Genomic DNA, 23,905 nt, shown 5'->3' with positions numbered 1-23,905 from the left:
AGTAGAAATAAAGGGAGAAGGAATTTGGGAGTAACTAAATTAAATGGAAGTAATAAGATCATAAAATAACAGTCACAAAGTTGCAAGAGACTTTGTAAGTTCGTGGTCCAACTACCCTGCCTAGGGTAGGAATGTTCAGTCAATCTGGAACAAAAATTTACCCATTTGCTTGAGAATCTCCACTCTATGCTTCTAGGAAGCAGGTTGTTCTATTGTATAATAGCACTCTCTGTCAAGAATACCAAAGTTGCTTTTTCAAAAGGCAACTGGACTTTGTTTTTCCTTTAGTTCTGAAGAAGCTTCTTGGATGAGAAGCGAAACATATTCAAGTAAAATCCAGTTGCCTTTTGAAAAAAACACCATAACCTGGATGACCAAGAATATCCATAGACCAGTGGTTCCCAACCTTTTTTTGCCCATGCTCCACCTAAGCATCTGTAAAATCCTCATGCCCCCTCCCCCGGTGACATACAAGTGTTACTGTTCAAAAAGTGTACTTCTACTCATGTGGAGGAAGCCTAAAAAGGCCATTAACTGTTATGCTGGGCCCTTCACTAGTAGCCCCCCAGTGACTTTGGAATGCAATTCAAACACACACACCATCACAGAGGAAAAGAAATAAAATTTATCCAAACAGTTTTTGTGAGCACACACTCTAAAAAGAGCCAAATTTCTCTCACCCGGAAAGAATCCTTGAATGCGGCAAAATATAAAACAAATGAGCAGATAAGGCAGCTGTGAAACTTCACAGCCACCCACATCAATGAGTCCACAAGAGTAATTTAACTGTGAACTGTCCAAAAGTCAGTAGAAGTCCTGGAATAATCCAAACAGTAGCAATGGTCTTTCTCCAACCAATAAACGCACACACACACACTCCCCAATGCCTGTAATTTATCACCAAACACATTAACCTAATTGCCTCTGAAAAAGGTGTTCTCCCTTATCTTTGGTGATGCCTGAGCAGCTGGTCCCTTCTTGCCACAAGCCTGCGCACACAGGCATCCACAAGTGGATCCTCCTCTGACTCTGACGTCTCATTATTTGGAGCACTGACTGATGGGCTGGCTGTACCCATCTCTCCATCTGATTCCTCTCCCCCACTGTCTGTCCTTGGACGTGAATCAATTTCACTATCAGAGTCTGCTGGCAATAAAACAAGTCTCTGTGAACCCGAGGATTCCCCCAAAGCTTCATCCAAATTCCCCGTTGCAGGAGCTGGCCCAGAGCTAACCACAACATTAACTTGGTTTTAAAAAAGTTCTAATTGTCTCTATTACAAATCAAATTGCCCCCCTGTGGGGCGTGGGGCCCATATTGGGAAGCAGGGCCATATACATTCTTTGTTAGGAAATCCCTCCCATTTTGGGTTTGGATCTCCTCTTGTAAAATTCCTACTTCCTAAGTACTACCCTCAGTACTCTGGAGAATACATCCACACCCTATTCCCCGTGGCAACCTTTGCTGGAAGACTGCTATCATGTTTCTCTTATCCTATTTTTAAAAAGCTAAACTTACTGAATGCCTTTAAAAGATTTTCAATGGCTTTAGTGGATAGCCTCTTATCATCTTTATTCTTCTCAGTACTATTTCTAACTCCTAAGCATCTTTCTTATATTGTGATAAGCAGATGTGATCTCACCTCTGTATACTTCTGTGGATACAGGCCAGAATTAAATTAGCTCTTTTGGCAGCTGCAGTCCATTACTCTTGCCATATCAGCACTCACATCAGTAGTAAGGATTACCCAAGTAATACTTATCTTATATTTGGGCATTGTTCCCCCCCCCCTACATTTCTTGCTATTGAATATCATTCTGTTGTTTTTATATTAAAGATTACCAGTGGTTTTTTTTAATTTTAGACCAGCTTAACAGAAAATAAAGCAGATGAATAGAAGAGAAAAGTAAAGAAGTGATTATCTGCTTTGATACAATAAATATAATGTGAAAAAGGTGATCTGAAAGGCATAAGACAACAAGGGAGAGGCAAAAGATTAGATAACAAATTTAAAAATGAGAGAAACCGTGACTCAGTTTGCTGTGGTGGTTAAGGTAGAAACCAGGAGACAATTTTGTTGACCTTGTGCCAGTCACTCAGCCCAACTTACCTCACAGGGTTGTTGTGGAGAAAATAAGAGAAGGAAAGAGTATTACTGTATTTTTCAAAGTATAAGGTACACTTGTTTCCTCCCTAAAAGAGGCTGGAAATTTGGGTGGGTCTTATACTCTGAATGTAGCTTTTTTCAAAGCTTTCCCCCCCCCAGCCCTAACTAAGTGGTAATGATCTTCCCAGCTCTTATCTTGCAGGCTTTTTCATTGTTATTCTTTCTGAAGTATATTTTTCCAGCCCTTTGCAGCCTTTTTTTCATTGCTCTACTTGCTCCGAATAAATTTCTTTCCAGCTCTAACGAGGTGCTAACAATGTTCCCAGCTCTTGCCTGCTTGCAGGCTCTTTCATTGTTACTCTCTCCAAATAAGATTTTTTAAAGCCCTAACCAGATGATAAAATAATGTGCTGAAGCTGACCAGACTAAAGACGCTAGCCAGCTGAATACTTGGTAGGCAGATTTCCCCCCTCTATTTCCCCCCCTCCAAATTAAGGTCTTATATTCCAGTGTGTGTTATGCTCTGAAAAATACGATATGTAAGTTTGTGGTCTTGAGTTATTTATAAAAATAATAAAGAGGGGGGGACACGAAAAATAATCTAATGAATATGTGAATAAAAAATGAGACAGTATAAATGTTTAGCAAAAATGAAAATAAGAATTGATTGGTTTTTTAAAAAGATCTAAAATAAGTGGGAAATTTAAAATACTAAAGAAATGAATGTAAGAAAGTAATTAACAAATGAAAGATAAAGCTATCTAGTTTGAGTGGTAAATGGTAGCTAGCAATTCTCCCACCCCCACACTCCCTGGAAGTGCAGCAACAGTATTAATAGAAGACATACAACAGTATCAATCAATATCAATGGCTATGCTTGACAGGTGTGAAATTCAGAATAACAAAATATGCAAATAACTTGACAAAGCCATATTATCTTTGAATGACTAAGTTTATTTACAAACTTCTTTTTAACACAAATTTATGCTCAAGACATTGCTGCTGCATACCAGATATATAAAATTCCTTAAATATTGTTAGCATACACATCATTTAATACATGTTGTAAGCCAATATTTATTCAACACCTGAACTTCACAGGTTGACTATGTTTGAACTCTGTCTATGACTCAACCACTGGGTGAAAGAAATCAGACACCCAAACACTTGTTTCCCCTCTTCCAGTGATGGGCCAACAAAATTTTTACTACCACACTGTGGGCGTGGCTTATGCATTTTGTTTCAACATCTTCCAGTGCAATTTGGAGCTCCAAATTTTGCTACTGGAACTACATTCCTGACCATTCCCGCAGGAGCCCATCACTGCCCTCTTCCTTCTCGTGGAACACAGTACTTACCCAATGGAGAAAGTAATGCTATAGTGCTGTCTTTCATGCTAATATGATTCTATTATGTTCAAAGGAAAACTTGTGGGAACATTGTTAGGGAAAATAGAAATTGGAATACAGTTGTTACTTGATATGGTTGGGATAAATTGCACGCTGATTTGCTGTTGATATCACATTGCAGTTGAAGAAAGACAAAACACTTCCTTTAAAATTAGCAGGCTTGCCTTACCATGTTTCTTATCCTCATTTGAGATGATAAAATTCTGATGAATTTAGCGGCTAGTCAGATGCACACTCCTCTCTGGAATGGTCGTCCCTTTCCACCGAGCATGCAGCTTTAAAGGGATGCATATGGAAGATAGATGAAGGAAGGGGACACCTACCTAGCCAGGCAGATTAGCCGAATTAATTCTGGTGATCAATGGGGTGACAAAGGTCACAGCTATTTATTTATTTTTGTTTATTTTATTTATATATATTTGTCAAACAATTATAGGATGGTAATTTGTATAAACATAATATTAGAAAAGTAATGATAAAAAGTAATGATAAAGGACAATAGGACAGCAGGACAGGGATGGTAGGCACAATGGTGTGCTTATGCATGCCCCTTACAGACCTCTTAGAAAGGGGGAGAGATCATTTGTAGATAATCTAAGGTTAAAAGTTTTGGGGTTAGGACAGCAGTGGGCTATGAGCCAGAATGCTAAATTGTGCTTGCTGCCGTGGTTTGTAAGTTCTTGCGGGACCAGCACAGTTTTGCTGCTTCACCTGTGTAGGTAGCAAAATTGTGCATGGAGCTGCAGGTAAAACCTCACTGAAACACAGGTGCAATTTTTCTACCTTTACAGGTGCAGCAGCAAAATCATGCTGGTTTCTTCAAGAACATATGAGCTGCGACGGCGAGTGCAATTTAGCGTTCCAGCTTGTAGCCCACCACTGGATTAGGAGTAGAAACCACAGTCAGGTAGTGCATTCCAGGCATTGATTACTCTATTGCTTAAGTCATATTTTTGTGTACTTTTTCGTATTAGATTGCCCTCACATCCACGTCTGATGCATAAAATGCATCTCACTCTGCAATATCAAAAATTCAATTCAATTCAATTCAATTTATTAGATTTGTATGCCACTCGTCTCCGAAGACCCCTCCATTTTTTGATTAAATACTTTCTCAGGAATTGTCTCCTATTTCATAGGAGTTTATATTCCAATTACTCTTCCTACAACCTTGTACTTGCTTGAGTATGTGTGAATTAATTCTAAGAATTAAATTGGTACCATAGATGTAAGGCTGTCCTTCCTTCAACTGATCCAGGACTTCATATCAAATCTTTGACTGCTAAGTCCATCTACTGCTTTAACCTTAGATTGCCAAGCTTTCCTCTAACCTTTAGGTTGTCCTCAAGTGGATGCTTTTATTATCATTTATTCATAATTATATTTATAACTAGCTGAATACTCATGCTCTAGTACAAAATGATTTGCTTGAGCTTGATAAATTGACACTTACAGCTAGAAAATTAACGAATAGTTATGATCGGCCTCTCCTCTCCCCTTGTCTCCTCAGGTTTGCCCCACAGAAGCCTGTCCTATTGCCCTCAGTCTGGCCCCATTGATTCTCTTCTATCCCCATCTCTCCTATCCCCTTCTCTCCTATCCCCTTCTCTCCCTCAGGATTGTCCCACAAAAGCCTCTCCTCTCCTATCTCCTTCTCTCCCTCAGGATTGTCCCACAAAGGCCTCTCCTCTCCTATCCCCTTCTCTCCCTCAGGATTGTCCCACAAAGGCCTCTCCTCTCCTATCCCCTTCTCTCCCTCAGGATTGTCCCACAAAGGCCTCTCCTCTCCTCTCCCCTTCTCTCCCTCAGGATTGTCCCACAAAGGCGTCTACTCTCCTATCCCCTTCTCTCCCTCAGGATTGTCCCACAAAGGCCTCTCCTCTCCTATCCCCTTCTCTCCCTCAGATTGTCCCACAAAGGCCTCTCCTCTCCTATCCCCTTCTCTCCCTCAGGATTGTCCCACAAAGGCCTCTCCTCTCCTATCCCCTTCTCTCCCTCAGGATTGTCCCACAAAGGCCTCTCCTCTCCTATCCCCTTCTCTCCCTCAGGATTGTCCCACAAAGGCCTCTCCTCTCCTATCCCCTTCTCTCCCTCGGATTGTCCCACAAAGGCCTTTCCTCTCCTATCCCCTTCTCTCCCTCAGGATTGTCCCACAAAGGCCTCTCCTCTCCTATCCCCTTCTCTCCCTCAGGATTGTCCCACAAAGGCCTCTCCTCTCCTATCCCCTTCTCTCCCTCAGGATTGTCCCACAAAGGCCTCTCCTCTCCTATCCCCTTCTCTCCCTCAGGATTGTCCCACAAAGGCCTCTCCTCTCCTATCCCCTTCTCTCCCTCAGAATTGTCCCACAAAGTGTGTTGGCCATACCCAAATGGCAGCTGGAGCAGATTTCTTTTCAGGTGGGAGGGGGAACAAAATGTTTAACTCCTTAACATCAGATTGTGTTAATAACAATATAAGAAATACTAATGATCTGATGGTCATTTCAAAAAATCCTTTCTTAGCACGCACCTAAAAGCCAAGAGGAACATATGTGCCAAATTTCAAGATTGTAGGCTTTATGGTACCAGAGATTGCATGATGCTGCATGAGTGTTTTTCTCTTTTATATAGATATATAGATTTCATTATTCTTTGGGATCTTAAGATGGTATCAGAGGTGGATTCCGCCCAGTTTGGACTGATTTGCCCAAATTGGTAGCGACCCACTAGTGACATCACAATGACGTCAAGGAACGGTTTGGTCGGTTCTGGTCTGTGGGCGCCACTCCCTTTTTCTTGAACTTGTGAATTTTGTTTCTGGTTTTTTTCTTCTGACCATGCACACAAGCTGAACTTCTGGCACTGCAAACGCATCACCATCTAGTTTTCAGCTGAAAAAACTCTTGCGTGCACGGGATTGGGTTGTCCAATCGAAGAGTAAGTGCACGCATTGCAGAACATAAGAATGCAGTTAAAAAAGAAGAAAAGACTTCCTCCCTTGTCCAGCACATTAAAAAAACAGGGCACGAAATTGACTTTGAAAAAACTAAATTACTTTCCAAAACAGAAAATTTATATAGAAGAATTACTTTAGAAGCTATAGAGATTGAGAAACACCCCCTCTGCATGAATAAAAGGGATGATACGTCCCGCCTACCAGAGATTTGGAAACCAGCCTTAAACAAAAAAAAAACAGTTCATAAGAATCACCATGTCAATCCTTCTAGTAATTATGATTCCACCAACCAATCAGATCACTAAAACATAGTCACCCAATCTATTTGCTACATTCAAAGCAAATCTCCACCCCTAACACTATATACAAGGAAGAAATGGCAGTTGCAAACATTCCATATTTACAACAGCACGAAGCTTGAAACTTCAGCCTGATGATGGTGAATGTGATTTCACTGAAACGTCGCATAGACACTCAAATTATTACATGGGGCAAAACCCGAACTCAGAACAATCTACATACATATACCCGTGAAAATCTACGAAAACAAATACATATATATATATGTAGATTGTTCTGAGTTCGGGTTTTGCCCTGTGTAATATTTTGCATGTTTATGCGACGTTTCGGTGAAATCACATCCACCATCATCAGGCTGACGTTTCCAAGCTTCGTGCTGTTGTAAAATGGAATGTTTGCAACTGTCATTTCTTCCTAGTGTATAGTGTGGGGGTGGAGATTTGGTTTGAATGTAGCAAATAGATTGGAAACCAGCCTTAAACAAAAAAAACACTTCATAAAAATCACCATTCAATCCTTCTAATAATTATGAATTTGGACTTTTGAAATTTGGAAACCAGCCTTAAACAAAAAACACTTCATAAAATCACCATGTCAATCCTTCTAATAATTATGATTACACCAACCAATCAGATCACTGAAACATAATCACCCAATCTATTTGCTACATTCAAACCAAATCTCCACCCCCACACTATACACTAGGAAGAAATGACAGTTGCAAACATTCCATTTTACAACAGCACGAAGCTTGGAAACTTCAGCCTGATGATGGTGGATGTGATTTCACCGAAACGTCGCATAAACATGCAAAATATTACACAGGGCAAAACCCGAACTCAGAACAATCTACATACATATACCCGTGAAAATTTACGAAAACATATATATATATATATATATATATATATACACACACACATACACACACACACATAGTAAAATACATGATGAAGGTTATAGAGCAGGGGTCCCCAACCGCCAGTCCGCGGACCAGTACCGGGCCGCAAGGCATGTTGCACCGGTCCGCAGAGTCAGCAGCTACTGTGGAGCCGGCGAGTGCCAAGCTGTTTCCTGTCTCTTTCTCCTCACGTTCACTTGGGACCGCCATTTGCCTCGGGCTGAGAGAACCTTTGCTTGCTTGCTTTCTTCCTTTCCTGTCTTTCTTCTCTCGTCGAAAGTGGTCTATTTCCTCCTTGTGAAGCCCTTGCAAAGCCCTCGCTCTGCCTGCAGCTCAAACGAAAAGGCTTTGGCATTGTGCAGCTCTTTTTTTGCTAGGCTCCCCCACCCTATTCCCGAGGTCCTGGGTGGGAGCGAAGCCAGGGGTGTGTGTGTGACCATGAAACCCCCACCACCAGCTCTGGTAATTTTCTTTTGGAAGAATTCCTTGCTGCAAGAAAATTACCAGACCTAGCAGTGGTGGGCGCTCCAAGCAGGCAGCGATCGCAAAGGAAGGTGACTGTGTCCGTGGAGGCACCTCCCCCTGCTCTGGGATTCCTTGCTGCAATCCCAGCTGGAACGGGGGGGGATGTCCTCTGGAACTGCTGAAAGGCAAACGGCTGTCCCGAGTGAACAGGAGGGGAAAGAGACAGGAAACCGCCCCCTCCTACCCTTCCTCCCTCTGTCACCTCAACTCCCCCGCAAAATTAAAAAGAGGGGGGAGAGACAATGGAATGATAAGCTAAACCCCCTTTCCACCCCCACCGGGCCATAGAAAAATTGTCTTGCTGAAACTGGTCCCTGGTGGAAAAAAGGTTGGGGACCACTGTTATAGAGGATATACTCATAGTAAAATATATCTAAGAAAGAATAGAAAAGAAGATATAGTAATAGAACATATCAATGAAAGAATAGAAGAAGAGATATAGGAATAGAAGAAAGGTATAGGAGATATAGGAGAGCAATAGGACAGGGGACGGAAGGCACTCTAGTGTACTTGTACTCGCCCCTTACTGACCTCTTAGGAATCTGGATAGGTCAACCGTAGATAATCTAAGGGTAAATTGTTGGGGGTTTGGGAATGACACTATGGAGTCCGGTAATGAGTTCCACGCTTCGACAACTCGGTTACTGAAGTCATATTTTTTACACTCAAGTTTGGAGCGGTTAATATTAAGTTTAAATCTGTTGTGTGCTCTTGTGTTGTTGTGGTTGAAGCTGAAGTAGTCACCAACAGGCAGGACGTTGCAGCATATGATCTTGTGCGCAATACTTAGATCTTGTTTAAGGTGTCTTAGTTCTAAGCTTTCTAGGCCCAGGATTGAAAGTCTAGTCTCGTAGAGTATTCTATTTCAAGTGGAGGAGTGAAGGGCTCTTCTGGTGAAGTATCTGTGATAATTTGATTATTCAGTTCGTATTGGGAGTTCAAATTCTTCTTCCCAATGTGTAGGACACAGCATTTGCTAGTTGAGATTTGGAGTTGCCATGTGTTAGACCACTCAGAAACAGAGTTCAGGTCTTTTTGGAGAGTAGTTGTGTTATTGGTGGTGTAGAAGAGTTTACATCGTCGGCGAAGAGGACACAGTTGCTTGTGATGTAATCGCAAAGGTCATTGATGTAGAGAATGAAGAGCGTTGGTCCCAGTACACCACCTTGAGGAACACCGCTTTTAACTGGGACGGGGGTGGATATGGTGCTTCTTATTTTGACCACTTGTTGTCTGTTTGACAGGAATGCTGTAATGCAGCTATGAAGGGATCCTGAGATGCCATAGGATTTGAGTTTTAGGAGTAGTTTGTCGTGGATCTTACCATTTCCAAGGTTCAAACTATTGAAACTCTCATATTTTCCCCTACCACCACTTAGGCAAAAATTGGCCATCCTGTACATTTAAAAGACCACATTTTACTGCCCTGCATTAAAAATGACAGGGAACAAATCTTTCTCTTTTTCTGTGCGACATTCTCTTCTTTGCTGGCTAAACATTCCCAGTTCCTTCAATTTCTTTTTAGAGGAATAGGGTACCACTCGTATGCTCTTTTTTCATTTCATCTCATCGACATTGGCGTCACAGCAAACTGTGATGATTGCCAAAGGATGACATCTATACATAACAGAATGTGTGGATGACCTTGGAGGACAAGAGAAATCAATGATGCCTAGGAAGCAGTCAAAAGGAGGATGAAACTTCACTTTCCCAAGAATCAGAGGAATCAACCTAGGAAGGACTTTCCCTAATTGACCAGATGTTTAAAAGTGGTGGAGGGTAGTTTGTACCTTTACACTTGCAAGATTCTTACAATAAAGTAGATTTAAGTCACATAGATGTGTTTTGTGTCTGGTTTATCTGGGAGGGCTGACTGTATATGAGGATGCTGCCATTACATAATTATATCCTGAAGTCTTATGCAAGTGCTACCTTTCAACTTTTGGATCAGGAACATCACACATGCATTATTGTTTCCTTCCTCTTGACTAGTCTGAGGATGTGACACCCACCAAATTTACAGGAGGAAATAGAAGGTCCCATTTCTCAAGGTCAATATCTCCACTCCCTTGACTTCTATTGAAAAAGCCCAAGTGAGGAAGCTTCATAGTTTCTGCTCGTGGGATTTAATGGAAGTATGGTTATAGACAAATGAAGATGTGATAGGACTGTTGAGGACAGGATGTTCACATACATCTTTCTGGCTCATGACTGATCAACTGCAAGAATACCATTTGCCCTCCATGAGAATTTCTTCCACATTTTAATTTCTTTTTCAATATTTATAAAATACTATCTTTGTCACTGAGATCTGGTCACAAAAAAAGAATGTTAACATTTAAACTCCCACTTTCTCCCAATAGTGGAATTTGGGCTTTCAACAACAACTTTGTTTCTAAAAGATTGGCAGTAGAAGCAAATGCACTGGTGTTAGCAACTGGACTGACAGATAAATGAAATCCGCTCCACCACTAAATATGATGGTGTTTGCCTCAGCTCCTACCTCCTCCTCCTCCTGCTGCTGCTGCTGCTGCTGTACAGAACCTATGCTTCATCAGAGATGTTCATTCTGATATTAAATTGACAACAGTATTATCCTTTTCTATGACTAAATGATGCTTATTCCTAAAGAAACATGCTTAAAATTCATGCAAGCAACAGTAGATTCCATTTGATTCACTTGGCACAGTCTACGAATGACTTTGGCCACATTAGGCAGGAAGTGATAGGAGTTGCAGGGCCAGCCCAACAGGAAGGTACCAGGTAGGAGGCAAGAGACAGCTACAAGACTGACTCCCAAAAGGGAAGGCGAGACAAATGGAAGTGTTATATAACAGCAGCAAGAAGAACAATTTATATACACAGGGAGACAGGAAAGACAGCTAAAATTGCAAAAAGATTGCAGTTTTCTGGAAATGAAATGTCAGGAGAGAATTCTGAGTATTATCATTTTCTTTCTTTTAAGCTCCTAAGCTAAAGACAGGAAAATGCAGTGGTGTGTGGGAGGAATGGCTATTCTTTATGCTATTGACATAATGTAATTTAATACAGGGATTTGGGTTTCCCTCCCCCTGAAGCCTCATTCAACATTGCCTGTTATATAGCTGTGCAAAGAATCCTGCACAAATATTTGTATTCATCTTGTTATTTTCCTGTGCTGCAGAATTGTGTTTTTAGAAGTTCCTTTTGCCAAATCTTTGCCCTATTATTTTTCAAAGACCAAATATGAGCTCTAAAGTTAGAAATGGACAGTAGGGGGCAGTTTGGTTTTATTTTTGGGAATGTAGCTAGGCATCAGCCAGTTTTTAAAATTCTCACTCTGGTCTAAATAGGGCACATTTAGTTTCTACACTAAAAAAATATAATAAAATATCAATAACATTAAAAGCTAAAGATTTGTTTAAATTCAGAGGAGAAAACATAAATTTGATATGAATCTCTCTCTCTTTCTCTCTCTCTCTCTGAAAGAAAGAAAAAGAAAATCTTTAAGGAGAGATGTATTTCTGTCGAATATAGCAACACCTTGGTATAATTCATGATGTATAATTTAGTGAGAAAATTTGATTTTTTTATTACATATATTTTAAGCTGAACATTTCTCAGTTGTGCCACATAGGGCCACCCACTCTCTGGCATTTTTCTTTTTTGGGTTATTAAAAAAAGATATCTTTCTCATTGTTATGTATCTTTTTATTTACTAACGATTCTAACGTCTCCATGTGCTCTGGTTAGTCCATACAATTAGAAATATATGTGTCATTGTTACAGTCAAGAACTTGCTAGAAGGGTATGTTATTTCCTTCCTTAACAAAATTAGAAAAAAAACCCTGATTTTGAAGTGAGTCAGAATCAAAATAGTGAAGAGCAGAGGATATATGGCTAGAAAGTTCTACCTTATAATATATATATATTTGTATTTGTCCTTTTATACTTCAGGGTGAAGGTCAGGCATATAAAAGAATTTATTCTGATCATTAAGATGCTGATGTTTTATGAGTTTAGTAATAATTTTCTTCTTTCAAATTATACATTACAATTCAGCATCTATTTTAGGGGGCCAAACATCAGGCTTTGAAGGCAATACATCGAGCCCTTTAGGCTTCACAATGTGGATTATTGTGAATTATTAATGTTACTTATTTTTTAGATCAGTGGTGGGTTGCTCTTGGTTCGGTCTGGTTCTGCTAATTGGTAGTGCTGGCAGTGGGAGGGTTTTCCCACCCACCTGGGATGCTTCTGGACATGGGCAGAAGCGTTGTGTGAACGTGTAGCAAAGGGTTTTAGAACCCACTACCACTTCAGATGTACTGTATATCATTTCTTTCCTCCAAGAATTCAGGGCCCCTTATATATCTCTAGAGCTGTACAAATTCTTTGAAGAAAGTCCTTTGGCATCTTCAGGAATGTATATGAAGCATTAAGGAAGAATTAAAAGACCTGTATCTTTTTTCAGACGGTTCCACAGCTGTTCTGTCGGCTGCTTCTCAGTATCTGAGTGTTGCTGGAAAATGTAAAATGTCTGCTTTTGCAGATAGAAAACAGCTTGGGAGTAGGTGACACAACAGTAGAATGAATCTAGAGAAAAGATGCTCTAAACATCCATAGACACATTCTTTGTTACACGTTCGCTTCGGAAATAAGGCACCTCTTTCAGTTCTATATAGAGTTCCTTTCTCTAGGTTTTTTTTCACAATGATATGGACCTGTCAATTGAGGTAATCATATGTGGTGATGTGAACAGAAGAAGGTGTTGAAAAGCAAGCAGTGCGCAATTCTGCAGACATGACTGCTGTATAGGCTGGATGCTTTTGAAGACTGAAGAGCTGTTTTGAAGTTTCAAGAGATTTGGGAGAGACTTGTTGGAAGAATTTAGTTTCTTGGTTAATGCCTAACTGAGGTTTCTCTCTTTTTTTCTTACATTTTATGTTTACTTGCCACCTCCCATCTTCTATGCATCTCTGCACATTTCTGTCTGTTTCTCTTCTAGTGTTCTACTGTTCCTTTTGGCCCATTTCTTCCCTATTTCTTCCTTCTTATTTGCTGTTGCTCATGAAGAGAAAGAAAGAGTCATTTGTAGAAGACAGAGAATGGTTGATCTATGCAGATGGAAATGAACTATTATTGTAAATGGAATAGCGAAGTACACCCCCAGGTAGTAGAAAGCAACTTTCATCCTATACTGGGACTTGTCAGATGTGTGTAGCTAGATATATATCTCTTCCTATAACATTATTGAGTATCAGAACCTGGATAGCTTCTACAGCTAAAGCTCCGTATTTTATCACCTGAAGCACAATGGTCCACAAATTAAATTTCCAAGAGAGGGCTTGAACACATGAAGAAAGCTGTGGTTACATATGTGGGGCAAGGCCTAACACAGGATTATCATATACTGCCTCCTAGTGTTCCACCTAAGTAAAAACATCATACAGGACAACATAAAAAGAAAATAACTTCCCTCCTTCTAAAGTCAGGGTATGGCAGACGTTATGTGAAACATGATGTACAGGGACATGACATATAATAACTCTCTCTCTCTCTCTCTCTCTCTCTCTCTCTCTCTCTCTCTCTCTCTCTCTCTCTCTCTCTCTCACACACACACACACACGCACACCAGAAGAGGTGTAAGGTATGTTTGTGTATGTATATATGTTTACATGTGTCATATGTGTATGCATATATTTTCATATCTGTCTGTCCGTCCGTCCGTCCATCCGTCCATCCGTCCATCCATCCAAATCTATCTTATATATCATCTATCTATCTATCTATCTATCTATCTATCTATCTATCTATCTATCTATCTATCTTATATATCATCTCTCTCTCTCTCTCTCTCTCTCTCTCTCTCTCATCCATCTATCTCATATTTCTCTCCCCCCTCTCTCCCTCCCTCCCCCTCCCTCTCCCCCTTTCATGCACTTACAAATACATACATACACCCAGTGAAGGGCTACCAAAATCTTTACTACCACACTGTGGGCGTGGCTTATGCAGGACACCCTGCATTTTCTTTCAACATCTTTCAATGCAAATTGGGTGCTCTGGGTGGAGCTCCATTTTCGCTACCCCACTGCATTCCCCCCCCCATCCAGGCAGCAGCCCACCCCTGCATACACCTCTCCTATATATCAGTCTTCCCATGGATACATTTAGTGTTTGCAAGGGATTGTCCCTAGTTATATGAGCTTCACAGTGAAGGGTAAGGAGGCAATTATTGCTATGTGTCTTATGACATCAAAGTGACAATGATGTGCCTTACCTACTGATACTTATGCCACAAATACTGTATCTCAATGCATCATTTGAGCAATGATGTCATGAGGCACCACTGTGACTTGTTGCAGATGAATAGACTTCTTTAGTGCATGCATACACAGTTCTTTTCCCTGCTAAAAGGCATTTGAAATGCAACAGCTTATCTACCACTCAGGCTGGGATCTTTTATTGCTCTATTATTATTTACTCAATTGTCTCTGCCTTCCTAACTGGAGTTTCTCCAGATTGGTTTTTCTGCCAAACAGGGACAGAGATTAGACACCACCGATGCTTGGGGATTATCTCTTGGGAAATCTTTTTTACAGCTACTGTTTGCAAAAAAACCCAAAACATTTTGTGATATGCAGAAATTTGTTCCTATTTTTCCCCCAGCTTGCTTTTATCCTCACTGTCCATTTCCCTGTCCTCTTGTGGTTAGCAGTAGGTTTTAGCTAAAACAACAACAACCCCCCCCCAACCAACCAAAACCAAAATAAAACACACCAATCTGTAAAGTGAAATGAAAGCAAAGATCCTTCTTAAAAATCCATAATTTAAGTCACACACTGTTTTATGAAGGCTTTAGTTCTGCCAACAAAATACAATAAAGATAAAAAAAGAAACAACCGAAGGCTGATACATTTAAATGATGTTGAGGAAACAGTGCTCAGCTGCTTGGATACTTTATATTGTTTCCAATTCTACATGTGTTAATTTGGAGTAATAATCATTATAGGAAACCTATAACTGAACACACTGTAAGCTCTTTGGTACATCAGAGATAATATACTGGTACTTTCACAAAATGGTTGTCTGAGAGGCTTCTCAGTGATTGCTGTGGGCAGAACCACCCAGAGAATTCCTATTTACAGGAAATCAAACTGGTGAAGTTGTCTCACCCAACTAATCTTTGTCATGCTACATTTATTTATTTTTTCTGACCAGGTGGATGTGCTGCAAGCACTTATCAATTTTATTTTTTGAGATTTTCTATGGATCCTTCTGGGCCCCAGAGACATTTTTCTCAATTAAGATCATGCTGGAGGTTCATGCTTTTCTTTTCCAAAAGCAACATTAAAAATAATTAAATTCGGATGGGTAGGGAGTCTTGAAAACATCTAGGGAGGTGTTTGCAGCCATCATCCTTCTGACATTTGTGCTAACAACTGAAAATCATTTAAGAGCTGGAGCTACACCAAATAGGATTTTTCCTCCTTTTAAATATAACAGGAAAGGTGATAAGTAAAAACGAAAAGCTGTGCTTGCACACTAGCAATTTAAAATGCTTTAAACATACAAGAATCTGATAAAGTGTTTGATAGTATTGATAGTAGTATTTTAAATTATTAAGAATGAACATATTTTTAATGCAACTAAATAACTGTGATATACTTTCTGTTAGGGAACAGTGGAGATACATAGGAAGGACCATTAAAGCCTGAGATTTTTCATTTTTCAGCTATCTAGGAGAACTTATTTTCAGTACTTCTTTCTCTGAATTTCCTTCATGTAGTTTTCTTTTTTTCCTTTTTTATCCTGCTGGGAAAGCAATGGAAGGAATTTCACAATGGTAATATTCATTTAATATGATTCTACAATACAGTGGATGAGATGAGTCACCATCCAGCGGGACTGTTGATGGAGTTTTACAAAAGTAGAAAGTCAATTGCAATTCCACTTCTATTGAGGGGATGATTGTTTCCCTCCATCAGGGCATTTAGAGGTTCTTGTATTGGAAGTAAGGATGATTTGTTCTGCATTTTTGCTTAAGTGTAGTTGGTTTGTGTGGGTTGAATTAATTTTTCCCTGTCAGGTGGGTTTTAGTGGTTGGAAGGGTGCACATATTATGAAGCACAAATCTTAAAAAAAGGGAAAAGGTTCACATTTTTGTTCTGTCAGGCTCTCTGGTAGACTCCTCCCAAAAATTCCCAGGTACAAATTTCAGACACACGCACGTTTGAAAATTCAAAACAATGTTCTTTGTAATGACAATTCACTTAACCTAAGCCCTCTTTTGGTATAGCAAAGAGCACTGGTCTCCAAACAAACTGGTAGTTTGTACAAGTCCCTTATCAGTTCTCTGATACTTAGCTTGCAGCTGTGAGGCAATTCACAGTCCTTCTTCTTTCACAAAGTGAAACACACTTTGCTCTGGTTTAGTTTCATAGCGGGGAAAAATCAGCACACAAAAGGTCAAAGTCAGTAAAGCAGTCACGAAACACAACGATTAGATAATCCTCCACAATGGCCAAACCCACAGGCTGCTATTTCTAGCAGCCTCACTAATGACAACAGCCCCACCCAACCACAAGTGGCCTCATTTTCTTTGATAATATTCTCTCAGTTGTTGTTGTCTATGCATTGCTCTCCGCATGCATGGCTGTATCATTAACTCTTGTTCTGAATCCAAGGAGGAGCTAGATAATTGATCTCCTTCTGAGCTGTCTGCCACACTCTCCTCCTTCCTGTCACTCGTGTCTTCTTGGTCAGAGGAGCCTTCATCAGCAGATTCCACCGTGCGGGGGGTGGGGGGGCAAAACAGGCCTGCAGCATGTGGATGTCTCCCCCACATCCACAGTCCTTGGGGCAGGAGCTGGGCCAGAGCTAACCACAACAATTTTTATCCCATAAAGCCTTTGGCAGTACTCCCCATTGGAATATGGACATTATGCTCTAAACTGGAAGCAACACTTGATCTGATCCTCTCCATTCCTACTTACTGGAACAGAAGGAATAGGATTATATTAATGGGAAAGAAAAAAACCCAAGGCATACCTTTCAGTTCCTCAGAATGCAAAAGGCTCATTAAAATCATGGCAGAAGATCTCCATCCTCCTCCCTCATAATTTTACTCCCAGGAAGGCCTTCCTTTCTAATCAGTCAAGTCACACTATCAATGATTGTGGGGTGAGACATCTGGCTAGCAATGTTGGAGATGCACATACCCCTCCAACTATACTATTAACAGTTTACTAAAAGACAGACATCATAGAGAAAGAAACAAGAAGTTATTTCGCTTCATGGGGTTCTTCTGTGGACTGAGTGCATTTAACTAGAGATTCTAGGAGCTGATGTTAACCTATATGGAGGATGCCACGTTGAACAATAATAACAACAAATCTTGCCATTGCTAAAAATGAAAAAAAGAGCCTTGCTGGATCAAACTGAAGGCCGTCATTCTGTGTTACACTTTGAAAGCAGCAGTTGGCAAGAATAGTAGAAAAGGACTTGCAGGCCAATGGGTCTGTTACAATAACAATGTACCTTGGAATGAAGAGCTTTTAGGCCATTATGATATAAGGGCAGGAGAAAGAAATATAGAAGTTGAAATTGGAAACTGCTATATATCTAGCTTCAGAAATTCAGTAAGCTGTTTTCTCTGCTCACAGTGACTTTTCTAATATCTGCCATGAAAATATGTTATCAGATTTACTCCCTTGAATCTATGGCTATGAGTTCAAGCATCACATAATGGAGATTGCAGGTTTAAGTATGTTGAAGTCTGAGTTCATGCTCAAACAAACATCTGCAAAAAGGAGCCAATCAAAATAATTGCTGATTAATCCAGTAAAAATCTTTTGATAGGAGTTATTAATTAATGTGACCTATGGCTTCCAGACCACGGAATGTCTCGTTCAGGAGTATTTTGGCCTCTATTTTCTCTGCCTTTAGAGGATTAATAATGAAAATCTGACTTGGTCTTTAGCCATGGCTTTAGAACATAGAATAACTGAGTTGGAAGCAACCTTGGAGGTCTCCTAGTCCAATCTCTTGCTCAAAGAGGAGATTCTACACCAGGGGTGGGCAATTAATTTTGCGATAGGGCCGCATGAGAAATTGGGATGGTTTTAGAGGGCCGGACTAATATAATTAACTCAGTTCTTATGTTATGTTATGTTATGTTATGTTATGTTATGTTATGTTATGTTATGTTATGTTATCTTATGTTATGTTATTATATATTATACACTATATTATATATTAAATATTAACATAAAGACCTGCAGGGGTCACTAAATGGGGCGGACACAACATGCTTGAGCAACTAATGGGCGTAACTCCATGCCTGGTCAGGGTGAGGCATGCCCTGCCTGCACCCAGACCATAAAGCCATGCCCAGTGTGTGGGAGAGCTCACCTCCCCATGATCCGGAACTGGAAATGACGTAGGTGAGCCCCAAGGGCACCCCCTTCAGACTGTTCCATCCGGTGAGGAAGCATGTGTTGTGCAATGGGGGTGCCAATCATCTTACAAAAGATGCCCAAAGGAGAAAACACAGTTGCTACTTATACCGTTTCCGCCCTGTTTCTGCCACAGCAGGGGGTCAGATCTCTATCTCCCCCCCCGCTCCCACACCTAAGCCTGCACCAGCTCACACAGGCACCACTGCAAGTCTGTGGAAAAATGTTGATCCCTACATCTGCACTACATCGACCTAGCAAAGGCTAGGGGAGTTTAAACAAATGCCTGGGTGTCTGATCACTGTGCCACCCACTGCTATGTTAACCCGTATCCTTGTCCCGTCCACTACCATTGGTGTGATGGCATCTCTTCACCCCACTCCATAGAAGGGTATCCAAAACCACACAAAGCCGTAGGCCTCGTACAGTCCATGGGTTTACCATGACATGACACCCCTGTGCCAAGTCCTTCACAACAAATTGTATGTCGAGCCATATGTTCCACAAGCCCAGAGTGTCTACCATGACTTGACATCCTTGTGTCAAGTCCTTGACAACCACAAGGTTGTTGCCACCAATGTGCAACACCACCCGTCTGGGTCTGGCCCATCAAGGCTCCCAACTTTCCACAATGGTAGAGGCCCGTATCAAACGTAGACCTCCGGGCTCAAGCCTTTCAACTGAAGCCCAGCGACTCAGCAACATCCACGTTCTTGAAGGTAATGTTGCAGCTCAACATCCAGCCACCACACCATGCTGTGGCCACAGTTCAATACTGTGGGCAAAGGGAAGGGCAGCTCCTTTGTGCTTTGCACATAACAAAGTGGAGCAGGGCCAGGACCTGGAGAAATGTTAAGAACAAAACAGTGTTAGCTACCCGGGACCAAAACATCCACTCCTCAGGCGTGCTAAATGCACTTCTTGCAAGCCAAACCTTCCTCTGCCACTGAATGTATTTCTTTGCTGAGCAACCTGCTGAAATCTGCTGTCTATACTGTCAAGGGGATCCCCCCCAATATACCACTGGTCCTTTTTGCAATGGCCCATAACTGTTATTTATCCAGTGGAGGCCAGCCCTACGGTGTAATAAAAAAGGTACCATTCACTGTGTCCCTCATTTCATTGTACTAAGTACATACTACCCCAGGCACATTTCCTTGTTTGATATACTCGCAAGGTGATCAGTCCACCCTCCGAGTACTGATCAGCCATGGTGCGTGACCCACCCGGCTGCCCCGACACTCGGTTTATCATTGGATGGATGGCCTGGGGTGCCTTGTATAATCCATTATTATGAGATAATGTCACCACCTTGCTGACCTACAATGCACTGAAGGCAATTTTAATGACCACTGTGTGAAACAGCATTGCCTCATAGGGTGAGGAGCTGACTCCCCTCCAATGCCCGCTGATCCCCGAAACTGGGAAATGCCTAGTGACTCATTGGTGCCATAAGTACTGACAAATCTTGGTGTCGCCCTCCTTTGCACATACTGATATTTCCCACCCTCAGCTTTGTGGTGCCCTTTTTGGGCCTGGTGCTCCCTTTGGGCTTGTGATCTAAGTATGTGCTTAGTCTGCTTAATGATTAATACATCTCTGGGCTCCAGCATGAGTACAAAAGCTCAGAAGCCAAATATCTGATCTCAATGAGTGACCCAGATTGGATGCTGCAACATTATCCTTGGACAGGTATATTTGTCTTCATTTGTCAGAAATTAGGCTTGGATTGGAGAGATCTGGATTGAAATCCCCACCCTCCACCCTTAGTCTTGAATATCCACAGGATGATTTGAGGCAATTGCGCTCTTGTAACTCAATCTCAGAAACATTTTATGCAGTTGTAGGAGGAGATGCTACTTACAGTGCCATCTTGAACTCCTGGAGATAAAATAGGATATACAGCTAATGAATAAATATTCTGACTATGTTTATATGCTGAGGATTTTTTTAAAAAAATAAAGTGTTTATTAACTGATTTGCCACATAATTCATAGGACACTCTGTTCTATAGGAAGCAATTATGTTGATGTTCAGACAGAAATAATGAGAGGTTTATGGAGAGTTTTGCCCTAGAACTCTGTGACCTTGAAGGTAGAGTATTGATAGATTAAGAGATTTACTGTGAAAACAGACAATGGAAAAATAAGATCAATTATAGTAAGGGAGTCACAGAAGGGAAAATGAGATATCAATTATAGTAAGGGAGTCACAGAAGGGAAAATGAGATAATGGTTTGTCTATTAGGGACTAGGTACTGCAAAAGAGGAAGAAATGAATAGCAGAACAGACAAAGTTAAAAAATAAAATATATCATTCGCTTCAGAAAAATTGAATAAGGGAAAGATCAAAGGAGGTAGCAACCAATTCCTAATTAAAGCAACTTAGCTAATAGTCTTCATTCCCACACTCAACTTATCTATCTATCTATCTATCTATCTATCTATCTATCTATCTATCTATCTATCTATCTATCTATCTATCTATCTATCTATCATCTATCTATCTATCTATCTATCTATCTATCTATCTATCTATCTATCTATCATCTATCTTTATTTAACAAGGTTTGTATGCTGCCCCAACTCTAATGGACTCTGAGTGGCTAACAGTATAAAAGTTACAGTATCAAAATAGAATATAAAGATAATTAATAACCCTTGTAGTAACATTCATATACTCAGTCATTCATGGTCCCAGGCTTGCTAGAAAAGCCAGGTCTTAGTGGCTTTCTGGAAGGCTGGTAGGGTAGGTATAGTACAGATCTCTGGTTCCAAAATGTTGGAGCTGCCATGGAGAAGGCTCTTCCCTGTGGCCCTGCCAACTGACATTGTTTGGGAGATGGGACCTGAAGAAGGCCAACTCTGTGGGCCCTTATTGGCCGCAGAGAAGTATGAGATAGTAGGTAGTCCCATAAATAGTCTGGTCCTAAGTGATATAGGGCTTTAAAGGTAATAACCAGTACTTTGAATTGCGCCTGGAGACCAACTGGCAGCCAATGCAGCTCACAGAGAGTTGGAGTGTACCTTGGTACACTTAATATAGCTTGCGTGGCTGCATTTTTAACCAGCTGTAGTCTCTGAATACTCTTCAAGGGTAGCCCCATGTAGAGTGCATTGCAATAATCAAGGCGTGAGGTGATGAGGGCATGAGTGACTGTGCAAAGAGCCTCCTGGTCTAGGTAGGACTGCAACTGGTGCACAAGACGGACCTGTGCAAAAGTCATAAAGGATGGCAAGAAATTGAAAGAGACATATGGAACAAATGGTTTTTTGTTCACTCTTCACTCCTCTGTGATTGGCTGCTCTTGTTTGCTTGATAGTTCTGAACATTGAGTGAATTGCTGCAGATCTGTTTTTCTCTTCATAACCCAGCACTGTTCAGAGAAATAACTCTCCTTTTTTTCCTCTTAAAGGAGCATTATCCCCCACTTTTTTTTTTACCATGGCCCTAAACTCTGATGCTCTTAGGAACTCTTAGGAAGATCAGGACTGTTCTGGTCTAAGCTCAACGTTTCCCAGTCAGATAACTCAGCACAATAAAGTATCACAGATCATTTTATTACAGGAATTCTCACAATAACTCACAGTTATGATGCGATTCTTCTGCAGTATAATCTTTCCCATTGTGCAGGTAAAAAGAGGTTGAATTGACCCAGGCTCTAGGTAGAGCATCTACATGCTGGCTGGCTTAATGAAAGAGTGAAGACAAAAGACCCTCTGGAATGTTCTCTCCAATTACCCCTCATCCCGAGTCAGAGCCAATAGGAATACACAAATGTGGTCACATGTAGAACTACATTACCCAGAGTGCAATTTCACTACATTTCCCCTAATGCAATATCTTAAAGAGACATGCCTAAATACAGTCCAACTATCTCTGTCTCTGGGGACAGCACAAGGACTGAGGCCATTTTGGAAGCCATTTGTTTTGTTGGGATATGGAATTTATCTGAATCTAATGTGTCCTTATTAAATATCTGAGACTGCCTATAATGTGAAGATATGTTGCAGGGGGTTACATCAATCAATAAAGATATAATGCACACCATCTCTTGCACAGCTAAGATAAGCCATGCCAAGAAATTGCTTACAAATTCCACTTACTTTTCAAAATAGATATAAAACCCTTTTACACATGCACTTAGATGTTCCCTGAGGAAGATGAAGTATTTCATTGAGTTTTTCCAAAATTCTCTATTATGACATCAAGCCTATTTGACAGTAGAGGACAAATTGTTTTTCACATGATAGAAAGTAATATGCCAGTAGTTCAAGAAAGGAGGAAGATTAAACTAGACTGTCTACTGGATTTATCTGTACCAAATACAAATCCTCCAGAAACCTTTAGGTGACATGATTTTACACAGAAGTATACTAATATACAGGCAAATGACTCTCAAGCTCAATATGATACCGGAACATTAAAAGCAGTGTTCCCTCTAATTTTTTTGGGGTGTGTGTGTGGAAAAGTATAGTGTCTGAGCGGCAGTCCCTTCGGGACTGGGCGGCACAGAAATAATAAATAAATAAATAAATAAATAAATAAATAAATAAAAAAAATAAAATACTGTACTGTGTGTCTATAACAGTGAGCTCATAATAGGGCAACTCTGTCAATATCAAAATGCCACTTAAATAGTTGAGCTAGTTTCAAACTAGATTTTGATTTTCTTTCTCTCTTCCTTACTCCCATTCTTTTTCTTTCTCTTTTCCTTCCTCTCTTTTTTCTATCTGTTTCTCTCTCTTCCTCTCTTCCTCTCTCTCTCCTTCCCTCTCACTCTTTCCCTCTCGGCTTCTGGGCAGGTTTGGAAAACTCTGAGTTGATGATGATTTTTAAGTGAGCGATTGCTCACTGCTCAGCTTAGAGGGAACTATGATTAAAAGGGATCACTTTCCACACGTCCGTGGATCTTTTCAACACATTTGCACTGAATTCCATTCCTGGTTTTGCATTCTAGAAAAGTAGGCAGCGATACTTGACTCACCATCTTTCAGCTACTCCCTATAGAAAATGTGCACCAGAGAGATATCACCCTCCATTCCTTAGGCAGACAGAACATTCCTGACAGTGAGCTGTCAGAATAGTGATATTTCAGCCAAAGACACAGCTTGTAGGAAACAACACTTCGTCTCCTGAGAAAAGGATCACTCCAAGAGTAGTTCAACGCAATTCTTAAATGATACCAACCAATAAATAAACAACCTTTCAGATGTGAATTATTTTCATAAATATCTGATAAAGTTTTATGTATCTCATAACTCTCCTGTAAATGGAAGCAGGGCATGTA

This window comes from Erythrolamprus reginae, chromosome 2 (genome assembly GCF_031021105.1).
Source record: "Erythrolamprus reginae isolate rEryReg1 chromosome 2, rEryReg1.hap1, whole genome shotgun sequence".
Classification (NCBI taxonomy): domain Eukaryota; kingdom Metazoa; phylum Chordata; class Lepidosauria; order Squamata; family Dipsadidae; genus Erythrolamprus; species Erythrolamprus reginae.
Note: the sequence above shows the minus strand (reverse complement) of the source record.